We start from the raw sequence: 22,724 nt of genomic DNA, 5'->3' as shown, positions 1-22,724 counted from the left end.
ACACCCAGATGAAACCCCGTCCCCGTTAGCATCCTCCATTCCTCCCTCCCCACCAGTCCCTGGCAACCACCAACCTGCTTTCTGTCTCTATGGATTTGCCTCTTCAGGACATTTCATATAAATGTGACCTTTTGTGTCTGGCTTCTTTCACTGAGCATGGCCTCTCCAAGGTCTGTCCACGCTCCAGCGTGTATCAGGGCCTCCTTCCTTTGAATGGCCGAGTAATAGTCTGTCGCGTGAACGAGATGTCTTTATTCTAAATGTCACTGGCATTAAGGGACCCGGGCTTTGGGGGCTGTGGAGGGAGCTGGGCAGAGGGGGAGGAGGAAGCCTTGCCCAGCACCAGTTGCAGCAAAGAGGCCAGAACCAACTCTGAGTATCGGCCCATCTCCTGGTCATGCCACAGGGCCACTGTGACTTGTGGGTCACGGGGAGCCCTGTGCCGCCCTTCCAGAAGGCACGTGGCTCTTCCAGGAGGCCTGCTGGAGAAGCGAGCACATTCGGCCAGCCTTCCCAAGCTGCCATTTGGCTCTGCTCCGGAGGACGTTATAACAATTAATTACAACCAGCCCTTGATTATCTGAAGTAATAGGGGACCGGAACAGCACAGAGCTAATTGAAGTGAGAGGCTGCCGGGTGGTGGGAGTGGAGGGCGCCCATTCCAGGAGAGAGCTGTTTGTTTTACAGTTAATTATAAGTAAAGAGACCCTTTCTGAAGCCCCCTCTCTCTGCCTCTCAGAAGCCCAACATTTAATTGGCTACACAAAACGATTTCGCTCCCAACATAGAGGATGCTCAATTAATGCATTTTCCTAACGGCCTCCCTTGGCATCCCTTTGGCAGAGCTCGCCGAGATAGAAAACCTGACTAGTTAGAATTGCGCTTCTGTCCCGGCCTAATCTCAGATGGAAACGCTCACTGTTACAATAATAGTGGTCATGAGGGCTCCTGAGGTAGGCTTCATGCTTCATTCTTCTAGAAATGCCTCCCCTGAATGGTGATGTTACCATAGGACACACAGAAGGAGGGGGCACGTCAGGGTGTGGAACCACCACCCGCTGGGCCCCCGGTCCCTGGGGAATGGGAGACGGTGGTTGGTCTCTCTGTAGGTTTTCTGGAAGCCTTTTCCTGAGTGCCTTTTCCTGAGTGGACTCAATATGGACAAGCTTCTCTCATCTTCCTGTTCAGCTCAAAACGATGGTGTCCTGTAACGTCCCATCACCAGCGACTTGCGTCTTCATTCCCCTCCTGGGAAGCCCAGAAAGCCTAGAGGAATCCCGGGCTGGGTCATGGACGGCCTGAGCTGTCCATGCAGAAGGGAGGAGGGAGGGCATGCCAGTCCTTCTGCTCTTGGCATCTTTCCTTGTAGGCCGCCTGCCTCTAACCTCGAGCCTGTGGTGGGTTGGGTCACTGAGTCATTCTGCCCTCCTGCTCTGAGGTTGACTGAGTGACTGCTGCGAGCAGATGCCCCCCGGCACAAACACATGTGCCCTGGTTGTCCAACAATGTGTCCTCTGAGGGCCACCTGGTGAAGAAGTCACCATACACTTCACGTCTCCCTTATCTAATGAGAGAGTGGCACGTTGTCTATTATCCCAAAAGTGATGGCTGCCATCAGATGATCCATTTTCTCAGAATTAGAATTCCACAAACAGAACAGGACTCTAAAGGGTCCCCAGGGACAAAAATGGGCTTTCCTTGGTGGTGCAGAAGGTCCTTCAGATTCTGGGAGTGCCTGGGGTAGGAGCACACTGAAGATATCCGTGTTTCCATGACACTGCATCCCTGTAAAGAAGTGGCTGAGGCTGGGTAATTTATAAAGAAAAGGGGTTTATTCGGCCCTGGGTTCTGTGTGGCGCTGGCATCTGGTTGGCTTCTGCTGAGGCCTCGGGAAGCTTTTTACTCACGACAGAAGGCGAGGGGAACCAGGGTGTCACATGGCAAGAGAAGGAGGTTGCCTGGATCTTTTAAGCAAACGGTTCTGGCGGGAACTGATAGAGGAAGAACTCACTCACCACTGGAGGAACGCCGAGTATCCCATTCCAACATGAGATTTGGAGGGGACAGACATCCAAACTATACCAACCGATCTGGGGGGGCGCCAGCCAACGGAGTGCTCTGGCGATAGCAAGAAGGTAGCGGCTGGCCTGTCTCCATTTCACCCAGTGAAGATGGTTTGTGCCCTGCAGGCCGGAAGCTGGAGGACATCGACAGTGGGCCAGAGAAGGAAAATGTGGCACACAGACACAGTGGAATGCTGCACAGCCATCGAAGAACAGAATCATGCCTTTTGCAGCAACATGGTTGCAGCAGGAGACCGTCATACGAAGTGAACTCTCACAGAAACAAAAAGCCGAACCCCGCGTGTTCTTACAAGCGGCCCCGATCCCTGGTCCCAAGAGCCAAGGGTGGGAACTGCAGACACGACGCTGCTAGGGGAGGGAGGGAGAAGGGAAGGGGGCACACAGACACACACGGGGTATCAGGCTGACTGTCGGGGAGAGAGGGCCCACTGAGTCCGGGAACCAAATAAAACCCAGATCTGCTTCCTGCACTGCGGGTCAGCCAGACCCAAAGACCTTTCGAGAAGAAGGAGTCTTCTCCTCGGGGCTCCCCTGCTAGGGCTGAGGTGGCGGCCCCTGGCCTGACCGCAGGTTTGGCGGATTCCGGGACGACCACGGGAGACTTTAGAAAGCTGGAGGCGGAAGCCGCCGCCGCCACCACCCTGTTCCCAGGGAAGAAAACCTACAACCTGCATTTTTTAGACACCGACCTTCGAGGTGATTGAGAAAGTTGGCAGAGTTCCTTTTAAACGCATGGGAATATGTTTCAAAGCGTGACTGCGTTTACTCGTTAACGCAATCGTTCGTAAAATAGATGGCCCCACAACCTGAAACGCATTTTAAATGGACTGCCACATCGATTCAGAGTCCATTTCCAGCACGTCCTACACCTGCAGACGGGAATGTCGGGTGCCGGGTGCGGGCGCGGCTGCCCGCGGAGGCCTCAGTAGAGGCTGTGATGTAACCGGGCCAGCTCTGGGCCCCGGAGATAACTTCATTTGAACTCCAGGGAGTGACCCGGGTGATCGCCCCACACTCCCCTGGTAAATCACCGCGCCGTGCCTCTGATTTGCATTCTCCGAGTGAATGCTCACCTTTAAAATACAAGCCAGCCTGGGCTGGAATCCAGGCTCTCCCTCTCTTCCCCTCTCCCACTCTCCAGTCCTGGGCTTCCGTCACTTCTCTCCTCTTCTGCAGTCTGTGAGCCTTCGACTGTCATTCCTTCGAGTTTCTCTTTCCCCGCCTCTTCCTCAGCCCGGAACCTCCCAATGCTGTCCCATGGAGCTTATTCTCACCCCTCTTTGTCTTATTTTGTTCCCGGAATCTTGTCATAGTCAAGGTTTCTTCGTTTCTTATTCTTCTGCCTTTTACATCTTGGAATACCGGTTTAATCAAATGAGTGAGTGGGTGAGTGGAACCTCCACTCTCTTGCCCCAAGTCTATCTGGAATATCCCTCCATTACCAAACTTTGCGGACATCCAAAGGCATCGGTCCGGCCTAGCCAGCCTTGTCACACCCTCCCTGGAGACGCGAGTGCCCACCAAGTGAGACAAGAAGAAACTAAAAGGGGAAGGTTTAAAATTTGTCTGTGGCTTCCACAGAATCTTACTGTTCCTGACTCTTGGCTGCTCTCTGACGGGGACTCTTATTTGATGATGCCGATGACCTTTTCTACGAAACTCCAGGGCCCAGCCCTTTCACTTAGAAGATCTTCAGGCCCACTGGGCCCACCCCACACATTCACATGCCAGCCCAAGGACTCCCAGGAGCAAAATTCTGCTTGTTCGTGCTCCAGTCCCAGACAGGGCCTTTTCTGTGTGTGATTTTACTCCTTCCAAAACGGCCTCCCCCGTCCCCAAAATCAAAAAGTGTATAACCCATGACTCCCTCCTACTTCTCCTCTGCTGAAATTTCTTTCTCTGTAATGTGTACATAACAATACATGCTGTGTCCCACATTGAGGCTGCTTTTGCCTCGGGTCTCCAGGTTGGACCCTGGAAGATTTGTTCACTCACCCACTCTCGAGAGGCGGGCCGGGCACTGTGCTGGAAGGACATTAGCGGGAATACGCGAGGCCTTCTCCGAGGAATTCACAGCAGGCGTGGGGACAAGCATTGGCAAAAAAGGGTACCAGGCACAAAATTGGCCAGGCACAGTGGCTCACACCTATTATCCCAGCACTTTAGAAGGCTGAGGCTGGAGGATCACTTGAGGCTAGAAGTTCAAGACTGACCGGCAGCATAGCGAGACCTGTCTCTACAAAAACTAAAAAAAAAAAAAAAAAAAAAATAGCTGGGTGTGGTGGCGCATGCCTGCAACCCTAGCTGGTCAGGAGGCTGAGGAAGGAAGATCGCTAGAGGCTGGAAGCTCGAGGCTATAATGAGTTGTGATGGCATCACCAGCCTGGGTGACAGAGCAAAACCCTGTCTCACAAAGTTAAAATTAAAAAAAGCATAAAGGGTCGGCTCGTGCACAGCACACAGGAGGCACGAAGTGGGGAGTTGAGTTGTCCCCTCACCAGAGCAGTCAGACGAGACTTCACAGAGCTGCCAGCTGGGCTGACTGCCCCCTAGTTCTTCTCTGGTGGGCTGATACTGAATGGATTTCTGTGACAACAGAACGTTTTCATCATAAAACCTTAGATCATCAGAGCACTCGGTTCAGCAAGCATTTGCTGACAGCCCACTCCACAGCAGATGGCATGGTCCGAACCAAGTCACGACACTAGTAGGAAGACTTCAAAGAGGTACAGGGGCTCCCCAAGTTGCTTACAACCCAGACAGTCAACAACAGCCAAGGCATTGAAGACTGGGCCAGCAAAAAAGAACTTCCTCCGGCCAGGGATAAAGCAAAGGGTCCATCTTTGAAAGTGCAAAGAGGTCTTGAATTAAACCAGCTGGTGGACTGCTACTTACCTGTCTCCCCTGGCGAAGGTGGATTTGTTGACCGGGATTCTAAGGCTGCAGCAGGAGAGGACGGTATTTCATTATCATCAAGGCCAGGGCTCCCCCCACACCCGGCCAGTCCTGAAGCAAGGCTGACTCGATGGGAGCCCAAGAGGGTAACCTCGCTGTGGGATTCGGGTCTGGCAGAGTGGTCGGGTCAGGGCTCCCAGCAACCATCAGAGTCATCCATCAGCCGCGTGCACAGCCCTGGAATCCAGACGGACAAGTGCTCATAAGAGCCAGGGTGATGAATTGATACACATTTCAGAACAATTTAAATCTGTCACTCCTAATTGCGCTTTTTTTCAAAAGCTTTTCTGCAGTAGTGTTAGAAAAATTAGAACTGCGACAAAAAAAAAGCAGTGTACTTTGGTAACGCTAGACGTATGTGTCCTTCCACTCTTGGTACAAATGCGGAGGCACTAGAAGAGGTGTGGACGTGTGGCCAGGCTGGAAGGGGCAGGGGGTGGTGCTTGGTGTTGCCCTCAGTCTCTGTGTTCTGTGAAGGCGTACACCAACCCCTCCTTACTTCCTACTGATGCCTTCTTCTTTCCTGAAGGGTACCAGTGGAGACACTGTCATCCACAGAAGCCACTGGCCCTTTGCCCAGGTCACCTAAAAGTAGATGGACATGGCTCCTTGAGGAGTTTCAGGTGTAAATACGAGAGCCACCTAGCACCCCAGAGGGGTGGTGGGCAGTGCTCTGTGCTGGGGGCCGGGCCTTGCCCGGGAAGGTGGCCAGGAAGCTTGGGTGTGCTGGGAGATGCAGGCTACAGTGGGTGCTTAGAGAGTAGTGCTTAGTGAGTGCTAGTGCGAGGGGGCCCAGTGGGTGACACAGAGGCCGGAGAAGTGACCACACAGACTGATAAACGAGGGACATGATGGAGGATTCAAGGCAGGCCTACGGCAGGCAGGTGAAATAAACTGTCCTGCCTGTGCCCCAGAAGCTGGGAATGGCTCAGCAAACCGATGAGGGTGTCGTTGTTAGTTACAACTTCCTGGGCGATCCTTATCTCCTCGTGGTATTGCTAACCCCTCAGAGTTGCACCATCTGTCTCTCTCCCAGCCAGCACTTGACACATGGGTAGTGCTTAGTCCTTAGGGGTCGCTTGCCAGCTCTGGTTTTGTATCTAGAAGAAAGGAATGGGAACGAATAGATAAGGCTCAGATTTTAGGGCTGGGAAGCTGTGGCTGAGACCAGTGTGACTTAGAGGCATGGGTCTTATCTGCCACTTGTATCTATTAGGACCGTGTATCTAGTTGTCAGCTGCAAGTGATAGCGATCAGATTTTCTACATAGTAGGGAGTTTATCCTTATCATGGACCTGCGGCTTCTCCAGTTCGGTCATCATTAGAGTGTAGCCTTGTCTTCATGGTCACAAGATAGCTGCTCTGCCCCAGGCATCCTATCGATGTCCCAGGTAGGAAGACAAAGACAGGTAAAAGGCTCCTCTTACCTGGTTCTGCCCCCTTTAAAGAGCCTGCCTAGATGTCTCACTCAAAAACTTCCACTTACATCTCATCTGCCAGAATTGTGTCACAGCCACCTCTAGCTGCAAGGGAGGCTGGAGATACAGGTTTTTAGGTGGGCACAGCGACACCACAAACAAAACTGGTTATCTGTTCATAAGTAAGAGAGAATGGATATCGGGTCGGCAGCTGGCAATGTCTGCCACTGCACTGTGAATTTAAAATGATAATTGCTACTTTCAAAATATGTATCAGGGAAGCTCCACTGATTGCTGTACACATGTTAATTGATGGGAAATATTATCATCTCAATATTTCGGTTGAATGAGCTGAGATAGATAGAGGTTAAAAAGTTAACTGGGATACCAGGGTAGAGTCTTGCAGGGGGCATTTTCTAGCGGCTTCTGTGCGTGCCCTTTTTGTAGGAATGAAGGGGATTGGGAGGGCACTACATGAAGGGATGATTCTGGCTCTTGTCCATAAAGCCTTCATTTCAGGGCTGCAAACACTGGATAGTGGAGTCTGGGCATGTACCAGTGTCTCCCCAGTCCTTTCTTGTGAGCAGTAGATCATCCTGCTTTTAAATGGTCCTTCTCCCCCCCCCTTTTTTTTTTTTGCCAGAAGTCCTTTCAATTAAATGGAGGTTTCATTGGAATAATTAAACCCTGCATATCAAGCCACTCACTCCAATCATCTAGGCAAATCAATTAACCAGAGATGCATTTATCTAACTGACTGTTTATCCTCCTCTGCTTCCAAAGCATTTGTGCTGGGGCAGCTCTTGGAGAAAAGAGGTGTCTGTCCTACAAAGCTCGTTTCCAAAGGGCTTTCTAGATTTGAAGCAACAGCAACCTCGTTATTTATTTTATCCAAGATTGGGTGTTTATTTTTATTAATTCACCCAACAAATATATATTGAATGCCCACTAAGAGTGAGGTTCCACGCTAAGTTCTCCTGGGGATACAGAGATGAGACAGACCCGTGGCAAGTTGCTGGAACGGTCTGTGCCTCAGGTTCCTCTTCTATAAAATGAAGAGAGTGTAATTTCTACCTTATGAGGTTGTCATGTGTCTTACATCCATGTGAAGCATTTAGGACGGCATCTTGGCATATGGTCACTCCATATACCTTTTCATGGGCAGCTAATAGAGGATATGCTTCAGCAAAATGAGGTATTTAAAGCAATAAAGAAGATATGGAGTTCAGGAAGCAAGGAGCGTAATTGGTTGTAAGAGATGCTATGTTAGCTGTGATGATTCCTAGTTTAATTAAGGTCCGATGACGTGGAGTCCAGGAGGGTTTAGTAAGAATCTCTGCTCTTCCACATACTGCCTGTGAGTTCGCACCCTATTATTGAACTCCCTGATCCTACTTTTTCATCCATAAAATGGGAATAACGGGTCAGGTGTGGTGACTCATGCCTGTAACCCCAGCACTTTGGGAGGCTGAGGTAGGAGGCTTGCTTGAGTCCAGGAGTTCAAGACCAGCCTGAGCAACATAGTGAGACCCTGTCTCTACAAAAAATTGACTGGGCATGGTGACACATGCCTGTAGTCCCAGCTACTTGGGAGGCTGAGGTGGCAGGATCTCCTGAGCCTGGGAGGTCAAGATTCCAATGAGCCATAATCGTGCCACTGCACTTCAGCCTGAACAACAGAGTGAGACCCCCGACTCAAAAACAAAATGGAAATAACAAAACCCACCTTCTGTAAAGGTTAAGCAAAGTGAGATCTGTGACGTGCCGGGTCCACAGTCAGCACTTTCAGTGTATGAAGGGTGAGCTGTCCCACAAGCATTACAAAAGATAGGACATGGTATGTATTTCAAGAATGAGGGCAACTATTGGGTCCTCATACTCAAATGCATTGTCCATATTTCCAGTGATTGACGTGCTATTTTTTATGAGTTTTGTTGTGTTTTTGTGTTTTTACCAAAGCAATACACAAGTCAAGCAAAGTTAGAAAGTAAAATGGGTTTGTCAGGAACACATCAGCTCCCAACCCAGCCATCACCATCCCCCAGACTTGATTCACAGAGGCACTCACCTCTAATTTTTCTTCAGTGTTGTTTTCTTTTGTTATTTCTTCTGTTCTTTGCCTGCTGTTTCTAAACAATGCACTTGCATTGCTATTTACTGATAGATTAGTATGAAGACACTATCGACTGACACACTGTTATGTAGGTGAGAACTTAGCTCTTTTATGAATAACTCACTCCAAGCACATCCCACTCTCTATTCCCTCATTACATTAGGTCACAATTCTTGTGTTAGAGCATCTTGGGGTTACAGTATTGTAAGTAGGTAAATATTGTCCATGTTGAGATAAGTTGTGTGCTGTAATGGTGTCCTTTCTTGTCTACATTTTTTTTTCCTGGAGTTAATATAGCCTCTATTTTTTCACTTGCCTATTCTTAATTTTTTTCCATCTGACTATCAGATGTGTCTTTTATCTAGCAATATTATTTCCAAAACCATCAAATATATCTGAAAACCATTCCGTGCTTTTCCGTGGCAGCCTCTCCCTGGTGGGCCCTCCACAATCCTGCTGTAATCCTGGCCAACTGCTCCTTGCTGATTCCCTTTCATCCTGGTACGCTCCTTGCTGCTTCTCCAGTTAGGTTCCTTGTTTTCTGAGCTCTATACCTTTCTCTTTGTTGCTTTACTCCCTCATTTTACTGGAGCATATCCTCTAGTAGCCTAAGAAAAGATGCTTAGGAGATACATATTTGAAGTGACTGCCTTTCTGAAAATAATTTTATTCTCTTTTCACATGTAATCGTTTGGGTGGGTATAGGATTCTAGGTTTAAAAAGTGCTTTCCATCAAAAATGTGAAGGCATTGCCTCATTGGCTTCCAGCTTCCAGTATTGCTGTTAAAAGTCTGATGCTACAATTGCTTCCATTCCTCTGTGTGAGACCTGAGATTTTCTTTTTGGAAGCTTCTAGGGTCTTCTCTTATTCCCGGGTGGCCTGAAATTGTACAGGAATGTGCTCTGAGATTGTTCCTTTTCACTGATTCTGCTGAGCATTTGAAGAGCCCTTTAAGTCTGAAGACTCATGTTCTTACATTCAGAGAATTCTCTAATATCTTCTCGGATAATTTCATCCCTTAATTTATACTCTATCCCAAAGAGGTATATAAGAAAGAAAACATCATCTCTGTAATCTCCTTTTAGGATTTCTGTTTATTGAATATTAGACCTTCTAAGTTGACCTCATTTCTCCCTGCCCCCGTCTCCTCTTTATTTATTTAACTGTTTGGGAAATTTTCTCAACCTTCTCTTCCAAACTTACTGATTTTACATTTCTGCTGCCTTACTTTTAGTTGCCAAGAACGCCTTGTTCTTGGATCTCTCCCTTCATAGCACCCTGCTGTTGCTTTATGGAAGAAGTGCTTTTTCTCATCTCCATGGATCTTAACTATTGGGTTACGTATTTTGAAGTTTTCTCCTATTCTGTGCACCATGCGCTTCCTGCAGGTTCCCTGGACCAGTTCATCCCTTTTGATCTCAGCCTTCCACCTGGAGACTTTCCTCAGCGTTGAGTGGTCCTTGGCTCTCTGTTTATTCTCCAGTGGGAGGCAGCAAAAGTCAGGGTTCTGTTTGTCAACTAACGGGCTTCACTGTAGGGCGAGTGGCACTGCTTGTGCTTAGGTGACACCAGTGATAAGCTTATCACTCCCCAGGCAATTGATTCCTCCTTTGAGAAGCCACAGTTGTTCTTTTAAACTTTGAGCCAATACCTGCCATCTTCGGACTTGATTTTTATTCTATGCGTATATGCTAAAGTGACATTTCGAGGAGATTTTGCACACAAACTTTTTGGTGACAGCCCTTTTAAAAAAGGAAACTTAAAAAAAATGCAATTCTAGTTGTCATACAATAGTAATTAAGAGAAAGCCAGAGAACTTTGGATTTAAATCCTCCCTAACCTGCTAGTTATGTGACCTTGAACCTCTCCAAGCTTTTATTTTCTTGTCTGTAAGATGGTGATGATGACAATGACGATACCACCTACCTCAAGGAGTTCTTGAGGTTTGTCAGTGATGCTGCCCAAAGTGCCTGACACACAGCCAAGTCCATCAGCACTAGGGATGGTGGTGCTTGGTCAGCTGAACATTATACCTACAAGCCAGTCGCTCAGGTGGCCAAGAGATTGACTCTTCAGTCTCAGAAATCTTTCCTGACCTGAGGACCAAGTTCCCAAATGCTGCAGTTAACATTCTAAGGGCAGAGACAGTTCTGCCTCAGTACTGGCTGTCTCGTGCCTCAGTTTTCCCAGCCTAGGTTGACATGGTGGGAAGGTGGAACGGCAAGGGTAGCTGCCCAAACCTGTTTTCCTTTTCTTGCAATTAAAATCTTTCTTATAATGTTTTAAGAGCCTTTTTTCCGATGCTAAAAGAAACACACGTTCTCTTTATTAAAAAATGCGTAAGTCTAATTTCCTTTTGCGTTTGCTCATCGGGCCACGGACCGCTCTGTGGGTCTTCGCGGGGCCCTCGGCTCCATGGACCTCCTTCCCCCGCAGCCTCAGCCCGCAGCCCTGTCCTGGCCACGGAGCCGGGAGGCCACAAGGAGACCAAGGAGATGGCGTCCTCTAGAGAGGCGCGTCACTGCCCCCGCCCCGGGACCGAGGGCCTCTGACAGCTCACTGCAACCAGAGCTGACACCCGACAAGAGCAGCTTCTGTCAGCCCTGGGAGATCTCATGTCACCTGTGATTAGTCCTCAAAGCCAAAACCAAGCAAGGTCCTGATTAAATGGTGGCGTCCCAGGGTCCCCGTCACTCCTGAGTGGAGCAGTCTTGGAGCAGCCACCCGAGGGGCCCCCTCAGGGCTCACAGCAGCGATGAGGACAGGTGTCAGGCCCTGCCTCACCATCCCAGGACTTGGAGCCCCACCGTCCCCTCTCCCCAGCCTCCTTTCTCCAGAAGGGGAACTGGCCCTTCCCTAAAAAACCCACACCCTCAGCTGGGCTCCTGGACCGCTGAGCGGGGCATTAACAACGGCCTTGTCAGTCACCGTAAGGAACGCCACCCTTGGGAAATTATAGCGCGTTCGCCATGGCGTGTTCCTGCCCAAACCCACAGCAAGCTGGAGGCTGAAGACATAATTCACAGTGAAGGGAACTCTTCTGGGCTCGGGAACGGGGTTTGCTGCTTTTGACCTAAGGAACTTGGAGCTGATCAGAGCATCTCCACACTGCAGATGCTTTTACCCAAACCCTGTAAGGACCTTCCACGCCGGCCACGTGCACCCCAAATCTACCTGCCATCTGCTCTTCTCCCCATTCCCAGGGCTTTAGGACCTGTGTCAGTGGCCTCCCAGGCTGTCCACCTCACAGGAGGGAGCAGAAGCCCTTCTCCCCCAGCAGCCTCTGGTATGGTCCACCTCACAATGTCAGTTGGGGCAACACACCCCTCAGGACTTCCTGGCCTTTTCTCCCGAAGTGGAGCCTCCCTCTGACTCTTGAACGGTTCCCTTTCTCTCCAGCTTCTGCCGCCTGCTCCAAGGCTGGCCACCCTTTCCTTTTCGGATCCTGACCATTGCAACTCCAGATCCAGCAGGAGCCTGGCCCCGGGGAAGACAAGATCCAGCCAGAAAGTGCAAAAGTCAAACCCGGATGACAGAATAGCATCTCCTGTGTGTCGATCACCTACTCCATTACTCCATGCCAGGTACTTCACATATGTTATCCCGTGTGTATATATGTTTAAGACGAGTTCTTGTTCTGTCACCCAGGCTAGAGGACAGTGGCAAGGTCATAGCTCACTGTAACCTTGAACCCTTGGGCTCCAGCGGTCCTCCTGCCTCAGCTACCCAAGTAGCTGAGACTCTAGGCAAATGCCACCGTGCTCGGCTCATGTTTTAAAATTTTTTTGTGAGAAGGGGGGCTCTCACTGTGCTACCCAGGCTGGTTTCAAACTCCTGGCCGCAAGCGATCCTCCCACCTCAGCCTCCCAAAATGCTGGCATTACAGGCCCGAGCCACTGGGCCTGACTGTCCCTCTATACTGAAAAAAAAAGTGAGGGTTACCCAATACTTGGTTGGAGGTGGTGAGGGGGAAAAGGGGAAGGAGGCAGGCTCTGACTAGGGCCAGAGCTTGGTAGACAGTCAGAGAAAAGGCTGGCAGGCCTAGGATGTAATTGTGATGAGACCATGGGGCTGGTGGAAGGCAAATCTCACAGGGCCTGGAGGTCAAGATCGAGATGTTGAACTTCATTGTAGCAGCAAAAGGAAGCCACACGATAGCTGTCTTAAGCAGACGGGTGAGGGACATGAGGCCAGCAGCTGTCAGGGAATCTGTGCTTGGGTAGGTTCTGTGCTTCCCAGGTAAGGGTGAGCAACACAGCCCTTCCCAGGGAGCCTGGCCCGGGGGCCTGGAACTCGTGCCTCGGCTGTGTGGTCTAGGATTGTCCTCCGACTGGAAGTCAAATCCCACTGAGGGTTGGGCCATAGTTGCTGCAAGCTCTGGCTGGGACTGAAGGTAGGGACAGACCATCCTGCTTGGTAGGCTGTTAAAATTCAGAGCCTTGGCATCTCAGAGTGCATTTCTGGACAAATTGTTTTCAAAGAAACTGCCCAGAGCTTGACACAAGCTGCTGGGTTCGTCCCAGGTGATGAGGCCGAGTCAGGTTGAGTTATCGTGAAGTGTCTGGAAGGAAAAATACATTTCAAATTGTGTCTGAGACATTTTCTTTCTTCTGAGGCTAGCTTCATTCTCTGTGGCTTTTTTCCCATGAAATATTTTATATATATATATATACGTATATATATGTGTATATATACATATATATATATGTATATGTACATCTGTGAGACAAAGAACAATGAAATGGACACTTGTGTCCCCAGTTGACGGAGCAGCATAGTTCTCTATCTCACCAATGTCCCCTGGGTATCCTTCCAAGGTCACATCTGTCTGGTTGCCCCTCCCCAGGACTGATTTTTTATCAGTCCCTTGCTTATGGGTAGAGTTTTGTTCTATATCCTTAGCAGTAGAGTTTCATTGCATATGTTTTAAAAATCCACATAGACAGTTTTATGTTGCCTGTCTCCTGGGATTCGCCTTTTCTCCCAGCACCATGTTCCTGAGGCCTGCCCGTGCTGATGCGCACGGCTATATTTCTGTTCGTTGTCGCTGCTGTAGCGTATGCTGTTGCTAAACACACTGGCTATTTATCTGCACTGTTGTGTTAGTGTGTGTATATGGTTCCAGGTTCTCAGACACGGGGTGCCGCGTTGAACAGTCTTGCACGTTCTCCGGTGCGTGTGGGTGTGAGACCTGGGAGGGAAGTCTGGTTGTGTGTCGCGTGTGTCTAGTCCCACCAAGTAAAGCCAACTTATCTTCCAGTCTCAAGGTTTTGTCAACCACTAATGAATGTCTGCAGGTGTGCCCTGCAGGGGAAGGAGGTACGATGTCATCCGTACTCTTGTTTACCCAAATGGGAACAGATGGGCCCTGATCATCACCCCTCAACCCCTGCCCCCCCCGATTATTTACCATGTGAACCTCTAGTCCTTCACTTGGCTCTAATTTACCTCTCCCCCTGCCCAACAAACTCCTGCTCAAAAGGCAACCTGTTCTCTAAGGAGGGACCTTAGAGGATCTCCGTGGGGGGAGGTGTGGGCGAGATCCCTGTAGACTTGCTGTGTGTCCCTGAGTGAGCTGCCTAGGCTCTCTGTGTCTTGGTTTGCCTATTGATGGATGAGCATATCTGCCTATCAGGGCCGCTGAGATCATCAAACGAGATGATTTCTATGAAGGGTCAGACACAGTGCCTGGCACATAGGGGCAGCACATGGTGGGGAGCACTTCCTGACCCACCAGCAGGGTGTACACTGCCCCTCTGCAGGCCTTCACGTTGCCAGGGCTTCGTAGAAGGCCGACTCTCACCTGCAAAGTCTGAGCAGCTCGCAAGGTGGTGACTGTGTGGGACACATCTTTGCATCTTCTGTTCCTAGCACAGTGCCCAGCACAGAGCCAATGCCTCAACGAGGCCCTTTCCCTCTGGACACTTATGACTGGTCAGCTTTCCCAAGTTCAACTTGACTCCTGGTTGCTAAGCGACTGCTGCATGAGGGTGGTCACGATGGGATGGATCTCAGCACCATCCAGGGGCTGTGATTTCGTTGCATCTGAAGTAGGAAGGTCCCTTTTATCTGCTTTGTAGAGAAGCTTTTGCCCAAGTCATTTTCTGCTTGGCCCACAGGCACCAACCACCTTGGTCCCTGGAGGAAACGTTTCTATGGCACTGAGCATGCTTGTAACAAGGGAGTCACATGTGCCAACTACAGCCTCCTTGTCTACGAAGGCCAGTAAGAAATGCTTCTCAGCCCAGACCTCCTGGTCTTTCTGTCCTGAGCCACCACTTAACGGATTCCTAGGCATGTGACCCCCGAATAGTATAAGCATCCTAACTCCTGACTTTTAGCTTTCTTGTGCATTCGTGGTGATGAACAAGTCTTTGTACAAAGTAGACACATTTACTAGTTAGTATAAATGCAACTTTGGGCTGCAGGTCACATTAGATCCAATTCTACATGTTTTAGGGCAAAGGGTATAACTATCGTCTTACAGAGGAAGGAGTCCAGAGATGGGAAGAACCCAGTGCTGGTTAATTCGGTGCCCAGGCGGTGACATCAAAGACCCAAGGCACCAGGCACAGTGGCCCACACCTGTAATCCCAGCACTTTGGGAGGCTAAGGTGAGAGGATCACTTGAGTCCAGGAGTTCAAGACTAGTCTGGACAACATAGTGAGACTTCGCTTCTACAAAAAAATCAAAAAAGTAGCCCGATGTGGTGGCACACACTTGTCCCAGCTACTCAAGAGGCTGAGATGGAAGCATTACCTAAGCCCAGGACATCAAGGCTGTGGTGACCCATGATCGTACCACTGCACACAGCCTGGGCAAAAGAGTAAAACTCCAAATAACAAACAAAAGAACCCAAGGTCTTCTCATTGCCATCTTCTGCTATCATGAAGGTTTTCACTCTAGCTCTCAGGTGAGTCCTCAAAGCCCAGACTGGGGCCAGTGACCCAAAGCATTACGAACGCCATCACACGCTACCATCCTAAAGCACAATGCCAGTATCCCTTCCTTGCGCTCCTGCTCATGATCAAGGAAGCTGCCAGAATCACTTCCAGTAGCCTTTCTGCAGGTTGCACGAGCCAAAAACACCTCACCTGCTCACTTCTAAACCACTGGGGGAGGCCAAGCGAGACCCACTCCCTGCCTCCCAAGAGACGTCCGGCCTCCCTGGAGAATGTGGCTGCCTGGTTCCTGGAAAAGAAATTGGAATTCTGTGAGCATGAGGAGTAGGGGATAGTGTGGTGAGACACCAGCAATGTCTATACCTGATCAATAAATAATTCGTTGGAAAAAATTCTTGGGATGCTGACTTCTTGAAAATGGTAAAGGCAAGTACATTTTCCTTTGTAAATGAAGATGGTCGTGCTGACACATTGTCCGAATGAGCCATCAGCCAGGCACAGTGGCTCCTGCCTGTAATCAAATCGGTCAGTATAGTGAGACTACATCTCTCCATTAGAAAAAAAAAAACAGAATGAACCATTGTGGGTATATTTGTGTTACACTGGGCTGCAGACTCCCTAAGTGATACAAATGGGCAGTGCATGTGTTAGTAAAAGGATCGTAGGGGTTAGGACTTAAGCCTGTGAAGCAAAGTTGTTTATGCAAAATTCACTGGGTTAAATGAGGATCAGGTCCTCATTTTGAATCACTTTAAGTTCAGTTGTTGCTCATGACAGCAAACAGACATTTTTGCTCAAGGCGTTTGGTTGCAAGGGACAAAATCCCACTCGGATTTATAGGGAGGTTGCTGAAGGCCTGCAAGAACCAAACATCACACAGGGCCAAGTCCCATGGCGATGAGCACTGAGTTCTGCACGCAGACTGGCAACCCCAGCCACCCGCTTCTCGTGAAACCTCACAGTCTCGCGGCAGTGTCACTCCGCAGACTGGCTGCCTCTGTGTGCTTGTCCCTTCTCTGTCCTGATAGCCTCGACCTGCCTGTGTCTCCCTTCACCCTGATCCAGCTCCAACTCCATGACTACCCCGATGCCTCCTCCCAGCTCAGCTCCCCACAGCACACTCACCCGTCCCACTGCGGTGAAATTCCCAGGGCGGCCGGGCTCGGTGGCTCAGCCTGTAATCCCAGCACTTTGGGAGGCCGAGGTGAGTGGATTGCTTGAACCCGCGGGTTCGAGACCTGCCTGGGCAACTTGGCGAGACCTCATCTCTACAATAAATTTAAAAATCAGCCGGGCATGGTAGCGCATGCCTGTAATTCCAGCTACTAGGAAGGCTGAGGTGGAAGGATCGCCGGAGCCCAGCGGGTCGAGGCTGCGGTGACCGGGAGCGGCCACTGCACTCCAGTCTGGGTAACAGAGTGAGACTCCAACTCAAAAAAAAAAAAAAAAGGAAATTCCCAGGGCTAGGAGTTTGACTGCTGTTATTCAGCCTGCCAGTTGGCCTCCTAGGAGCAGAACAGCTAGCCATGGCCAGAGGGTTTATGTGGTGCTAACAATGTGTCAGGGCTGTGACCTTAAGAGAGGATGTGATAGGCAAAATTGGGTGCTGCTTTATCTACTGCCTTAAGACTTGGCTTTCATCTGTGTTACGCAAGTAATACACACACACATGCTTATTGTAAAATACTGGGGTAGTGTTGGTCACTAATCTCTGAACTTACTCCTCATCCCAGACACAACCACTGTAATCAGATCCTTTCAAATTCCCCCTCTCTCTCTGTTTCTCTCTCTCTCTCTCTCTCTCTCTCTCTCTCTCTCACACACACACACACACGCACATATGCACACACCCCTATATAATTTTAGTCTTGTTTTGTGTTGGATTACATAAATGCATTCACATTTTATATATTCTGAAATTTACTTTTTAAAATAATATATCTTGGGGATGTTTTCATGTAGTATAGCATAGTACAAAAGGAGCAAGAATATCTGCCGATGTGCAATTAGGTTGTTTCTGTTTCTATTACAAACCGTGCTAAATGATTAGGTAAAAAACTGGGAGAAAACTAAATATCCAACCGTAGGGGAATGAATACATAAATTGTGTATTATTGTATGGAATAATATGCAGCAGTTAAAAAATTAATGAACCAATCAAAAAGTCACAGCTTGTCAAATTGGATTTTTAAAAGGAGATCGCCTTAATATGATCTTTAGTGGGCACACTTTAGATTCAAAGATACAAAGAGATTAAAAATAAAAGTACAGAAAGATATATTATGCTTATTCTGGGGGTCTTTTTTGGAATACAAAAATTATATATATATATCATACTAACAACCATCAAGAGCCAGAGTGGCTGTACTAATATCAGACAAAGTAGATTTTAAAACAAAAATATTACTAGAGATAAAGAAGAACATGTCATAATGATAAAAGGGCCAGTCCACCAGGAAAATACAGCAGCTATAAGCATATATGCACCTAACAGAGCCCCAAATACACGAAGCAAAGACTGAATCGGAGAGAGAAATACAGTCGTTGACTACAACAATTCAGCAATAATCGTTGGAGACCTTATTACCCTACATTCAATAACAGAACAACTAGGCAGAAGGCTAACAAATAGAAGACTTAAACATAAACAAACTAGACCTCAGAGACAGCTGTAGTCCACCTGACAGCAACAGAATAACACTTTCCTCTCAAGCTCATACCTGAAACATCCTCCCAGACAAATTGTATGTATACTAGGCCATAAAACAAGCCTCAACAAATGTGAAAAGATGGCAGTGATACAAAGTATGTTTTACAACCACCGTGTAATTAAATTAGGAATCAATAACCAAAAGAAGTTTGAAGAATGCACAAATATGGAGAAATTAAACAGCCAATGGGTGAAAGAAAAAAATCACAAGGGAGATTTAAAATTCACAAGGGAACTGGAAATTAGAAAATGCAGCATATCATTACGGGATGCAGCTAAAGGGAGTGCTCAGAGGAAAAATTATAGGTATAAATGCCTATATTAAAAAAGAAAAGTTCTCAGATAAGCAACCTAGCTTTCTACCTTACAAAAGTAGAAAAAGAAGAACTAACGAAACCCCAAATGAAGAGAAAAAAGGAAGTAATAAAGACTAGAGCAGAAGTAAATGAATCTGAGAATAGAAAAGGAAGATACAAAAATCAATGAAACCAAAAGTGGGTTCTTTGAAATAGCAACAAAAAAAAAAAGAGAGAGAGAGAGAAGACTCAAATTACTAGAATCAGAAATGAAAGAGGAGATATTTTAACTGACCTTACAGAGATAAAGAGAATTATGAAGGGAACTATGAAAAATTGTTGCCAATAAATTAGATAACAGATAAAATAGACACATTCCTAGAAAGACACAAACTTCATCTCTACAATAAATCAAAAAATTAGTTGGGTGTGGCAGTGCATGCCTGTAGTTCCAGCTACTTGGAAGGCTGAGGCAGAAGGATTGCCGGAGCCCAGCAGGTCGAGGCTGCGGTGGCCGGGAGCGGCCACTGCACTTCAGTCTGGGCAACAGAGTGAGACTCCAACTCAAAAAAACAGAGAAAGATACAAACTACTGACACTGGCTCAAGAAAAACAGAAAAAGCCAGGCCCGGTGGCTCAGCCTGTAATTCCATGCTTTGGGAGGCTGAAGTGAGTGAATTGCCTGAGCCCAGGGGTTCAAGACCCACCCCGGCAACTTGGCGAGACCTCATCTCTACAATAAATCAAAAAAATTAGCCGGGCGTGGTAGTGCACACCTGTAATTCCAGTTACTTGGAAGGCTGAGGCAGAAGGATCACCGGAGCCCAGCAGGTCGAGGCTGCAGTGGCTGGGAGCGGCCACTGCACTCCAGTCTGGGCAACAGAGTGAGGCTCCAATTCAAAAAAAAAAAAAAAAAAAAAAAAAAAAAAAAAAATAGAAAATATCAACAAGACCTATAGCAATAAGGAGGCTGAATTTGTAAAAATAATAACAATAATCCACAAAGAAAAGTCTTGCCTAGATATCTTCACGTGTAAATTCTACCAAACAAAAGAAAAATTAATACCAGTTCTTCAAAAACACTTCCAAAAAATCAAAGAGGAAGGAACACTTCCCAGCTCAATCTATAAGGCCAGTATTGCTGGATATCAAAACCAGACAACGACATCACAGAAAAAGAAAACTATAGACCAATATCTCTTATAAACATGAATGCAAAAATTAAAAAAAAAAAAAAATGAACTGAATCCAGCAATTATGCACCATGACTAAGTGGGATTTATGCCAGGAATACAAGATTTGTTTAACATCTGAAAATCAGTTAATGCAATACATCATATCAATAGAATATCAAACAAACACCACATGACAATCTCACTATATGCAGAAACAGTTTTTGACAAAATCAAGCACCCATTTATGACAAAAAAACTTTCAGCAAAGCAGGAATGTAAGGAAATTTCTCAGCCAGACAAAGGTGGCTCAGCCTGTAATCCCGCGCCTTTGGGAGGCTGAGGTGAGTGGATTGCCTGAGCCCACGGGTTCGAGACCCGCCTGGGCAGCAAGACCTCATCTCTACAATAAATCAAAAAAAAATCAGCCGGGCGTGGTAGCACATGCCTGTAATTCCGGCTACTCGGAAGGCTGAGACGGAAGTTGCCGGAGCCCAGCAGGCGAGGCTGCGGTGCCTGGGAGCGGCCACTGCACTCCAGTCTGGGTGACAGAGTGAGACTCCAACTCAAAAAAAAAATTTTTTTTAAATAATAATTAAAAAATAAAAACCTACACTAATGTCATACTTAATAGTGAAAGATTGGATGGTTTCCCCCACAAGACACCAAGAACAACACAAGAATGTCTGCTGTCACTATTTCTAACATTGTATTGGAGTTTCTAGTAAGGTAATCAGGCAAGAAAAGAGAAACAAAAGGCATCTGGATTGGAAAGTTGGAAGTAAAATTATCCCTATGTGTGAATGGCATGATCTTACATACGGGATATCATAAGGCATCTACTAACAAACTATTAGAACTAATAATTATCTTGAATTACAGAATACAAGATCAAAATATAAAAATCAATTGTATCATCTATGTACCAGCAGTGAATATTCCACAAAAAAAATTAAGAAAACAAGTCCCTCGCCAGATCCTAGCAGGTCGAGGCTGCAGTGGCCAGGAGCGGCCACTGCACTCCAGTCTGGGCAACGGAGTGAGACACCGACTCAAAAAAAAAAAGAAAAAAGAAAAGAAAACAAGTCCCATTTATAATATTATCAAAAATAATAAAAATACTTAGGAATACATTTTAAAAATGAAATACACTTTACCCTGAGAATTATAAAACATTACTGAAAGAAATTAAAGTCCCTGCATGATAGCTCACACGTGTAATACCAGCACTTTGGGAGGCTGCGGCAGGAGGATCACTTGAGGCCAAAAGTTCAAGACCAGCCTGGGCAACATAGTGAGACCTCATCTCTAAAAATAAATAAATAAATAAATAAATAAATAAATAAAATAATTAGTAGTGAGTGGTGACATGCATCTATAGTCCGAGCCACCCAGTAGGCTGGGGCAGGAGAATCATCTGAGCCCAAGAGGCCAAGACTGCGGTAGTTGTGATTGCACCACTGAACTCCAGTCTGGATGATAGTGCAAGACCTCAACTCAAAACATAATAAGAAAAATTAAACAAGACTTAAATAAATAAAAAGATATCCCATGTTTACAGATTCAAAGACTTAATATTGTCAGCAATACTCCCCAAATTGATCTCAATATTCAGCCCATTCACTATAAAAATATCAGCCGCTTTTTCTGCAGACATCGAGAAGCTAATTCTAAAACTCATGGAATTGTAAGGAGCACTTAATAGTCAAAACAATCTTGAAAAAGAGGGACAAGGTAGTAAGAGTCATATTTTCCAATTCTGAAACCTACTACAAATCTGTAGTAATCTAGACAGTGTGGTATTGGCGTAAGGCTAGATGATCAATGGAATAGAATTCACAGTGCAGAAACAAACATACATTTGCATTTATGGTCAGTCGGTTGTCAGAAAGAGTGTCAAGGTCATTCAATGAAGAAAGAATAGTCTTTTCAACAACTGTACTGGGACAACTGAATATCCACACATAAAAGAATGCATCTGGATGCCCGCCTCACACCATATACAGAAATTAACTCAAAATGGATCATAGGCTTAATCTAAGAGCTTAGTGTTTGGAGAACTCACAGATATGAGGGGACTGAACCGCACACTCCTACTAAATAACCAGTGGGTCAAAGAAAAAGATCACTTTACACTCTTAGTGTACAACACTAAGAAAAAAACAGAAGGAAGTCTTCATTACCTGGAGTTAGAAAATGGCTTTCTAGATACTTGCCAAAAGTACAAGTGGAAAAGGGAAAAATAAATAAAATGGACTACATCAAAACTTAGAACTTTTGTGCTGCCAACTATTCCTTTAAGAAAGTGAAAAGTCAACCAACAGAAAGAGAGAAAATATTTGCAAGTCATAGATTTGATAAGGAACTTGCATCCGGAATTCTTAACAAACTCCTACCACTCAATAATAAAAAGACAAACAACTCAAGTTTAAAATGGGCAAAGGATTTGAATAGATACTTCTCAATACACTAATGGCCACTATGCCTGAAAAGATGCTCAACACAGCAGTCATTAAGGAAATGCAAATCAAAGCCGCAATGAGATACCACTTCACACCCAGTAGGACAGCTATAATAGAAAAAGACAATGACAAGCTAAAGATATTAAAACCTTCATGCATTGCTAGTGGGAACGTAAAATACAGCTGTCCTGGAAAACAGTTTGGTAGTTCCTCAAAATGTTAAATACAGTCACCATACGGCCTAGCAAGTCCACTCCTATGTATCTGCCCAAGGAAATAAAAATGTGCATTTACACAAAGATTTGTACATGAATGTTCATGCCCATCAGTGGGTGAACAATCTGTGGCATATCCATACAATGAAGTAGCATTTGGCAATTTAAAATAAATGAAGTACTGATACATGCCACAACATGGACAAACCTTGAAAACCTTATGCTAAGTGAAACAAACCAGTCACAAAAGATCAAAAATTATATGATTTTATTTGCATGAAATGTCCAGAGAAAAGCAAATCTATAGAGACAGAAGGTAGACCAGTGGTTGCCCAGCACTGTAGGGAGAAATCGAGAGAGGCTTATGAAAGGTATGGAGTTTCTTTCTCTTTTCT

Source organism: Carlito syrichta, unplaced genomic scaffold, assembly GCF_000164805.1.
Source record: "Carlito syrichta isolate Samal-C Ts95f unplaced genomic scaffold, Tarsius_syrichta-2.0.1 Scaffold305547, whole genome shotgun sequence".
Taxonomy (NCBI): Eukaryota; Metazoa; Chordata; class Mammalia; order Primates; family Tarsiidae; genus Carlito; species Carlito syrichta.
Note: the sequence above shows the minus strand (reverse complement) of the source record.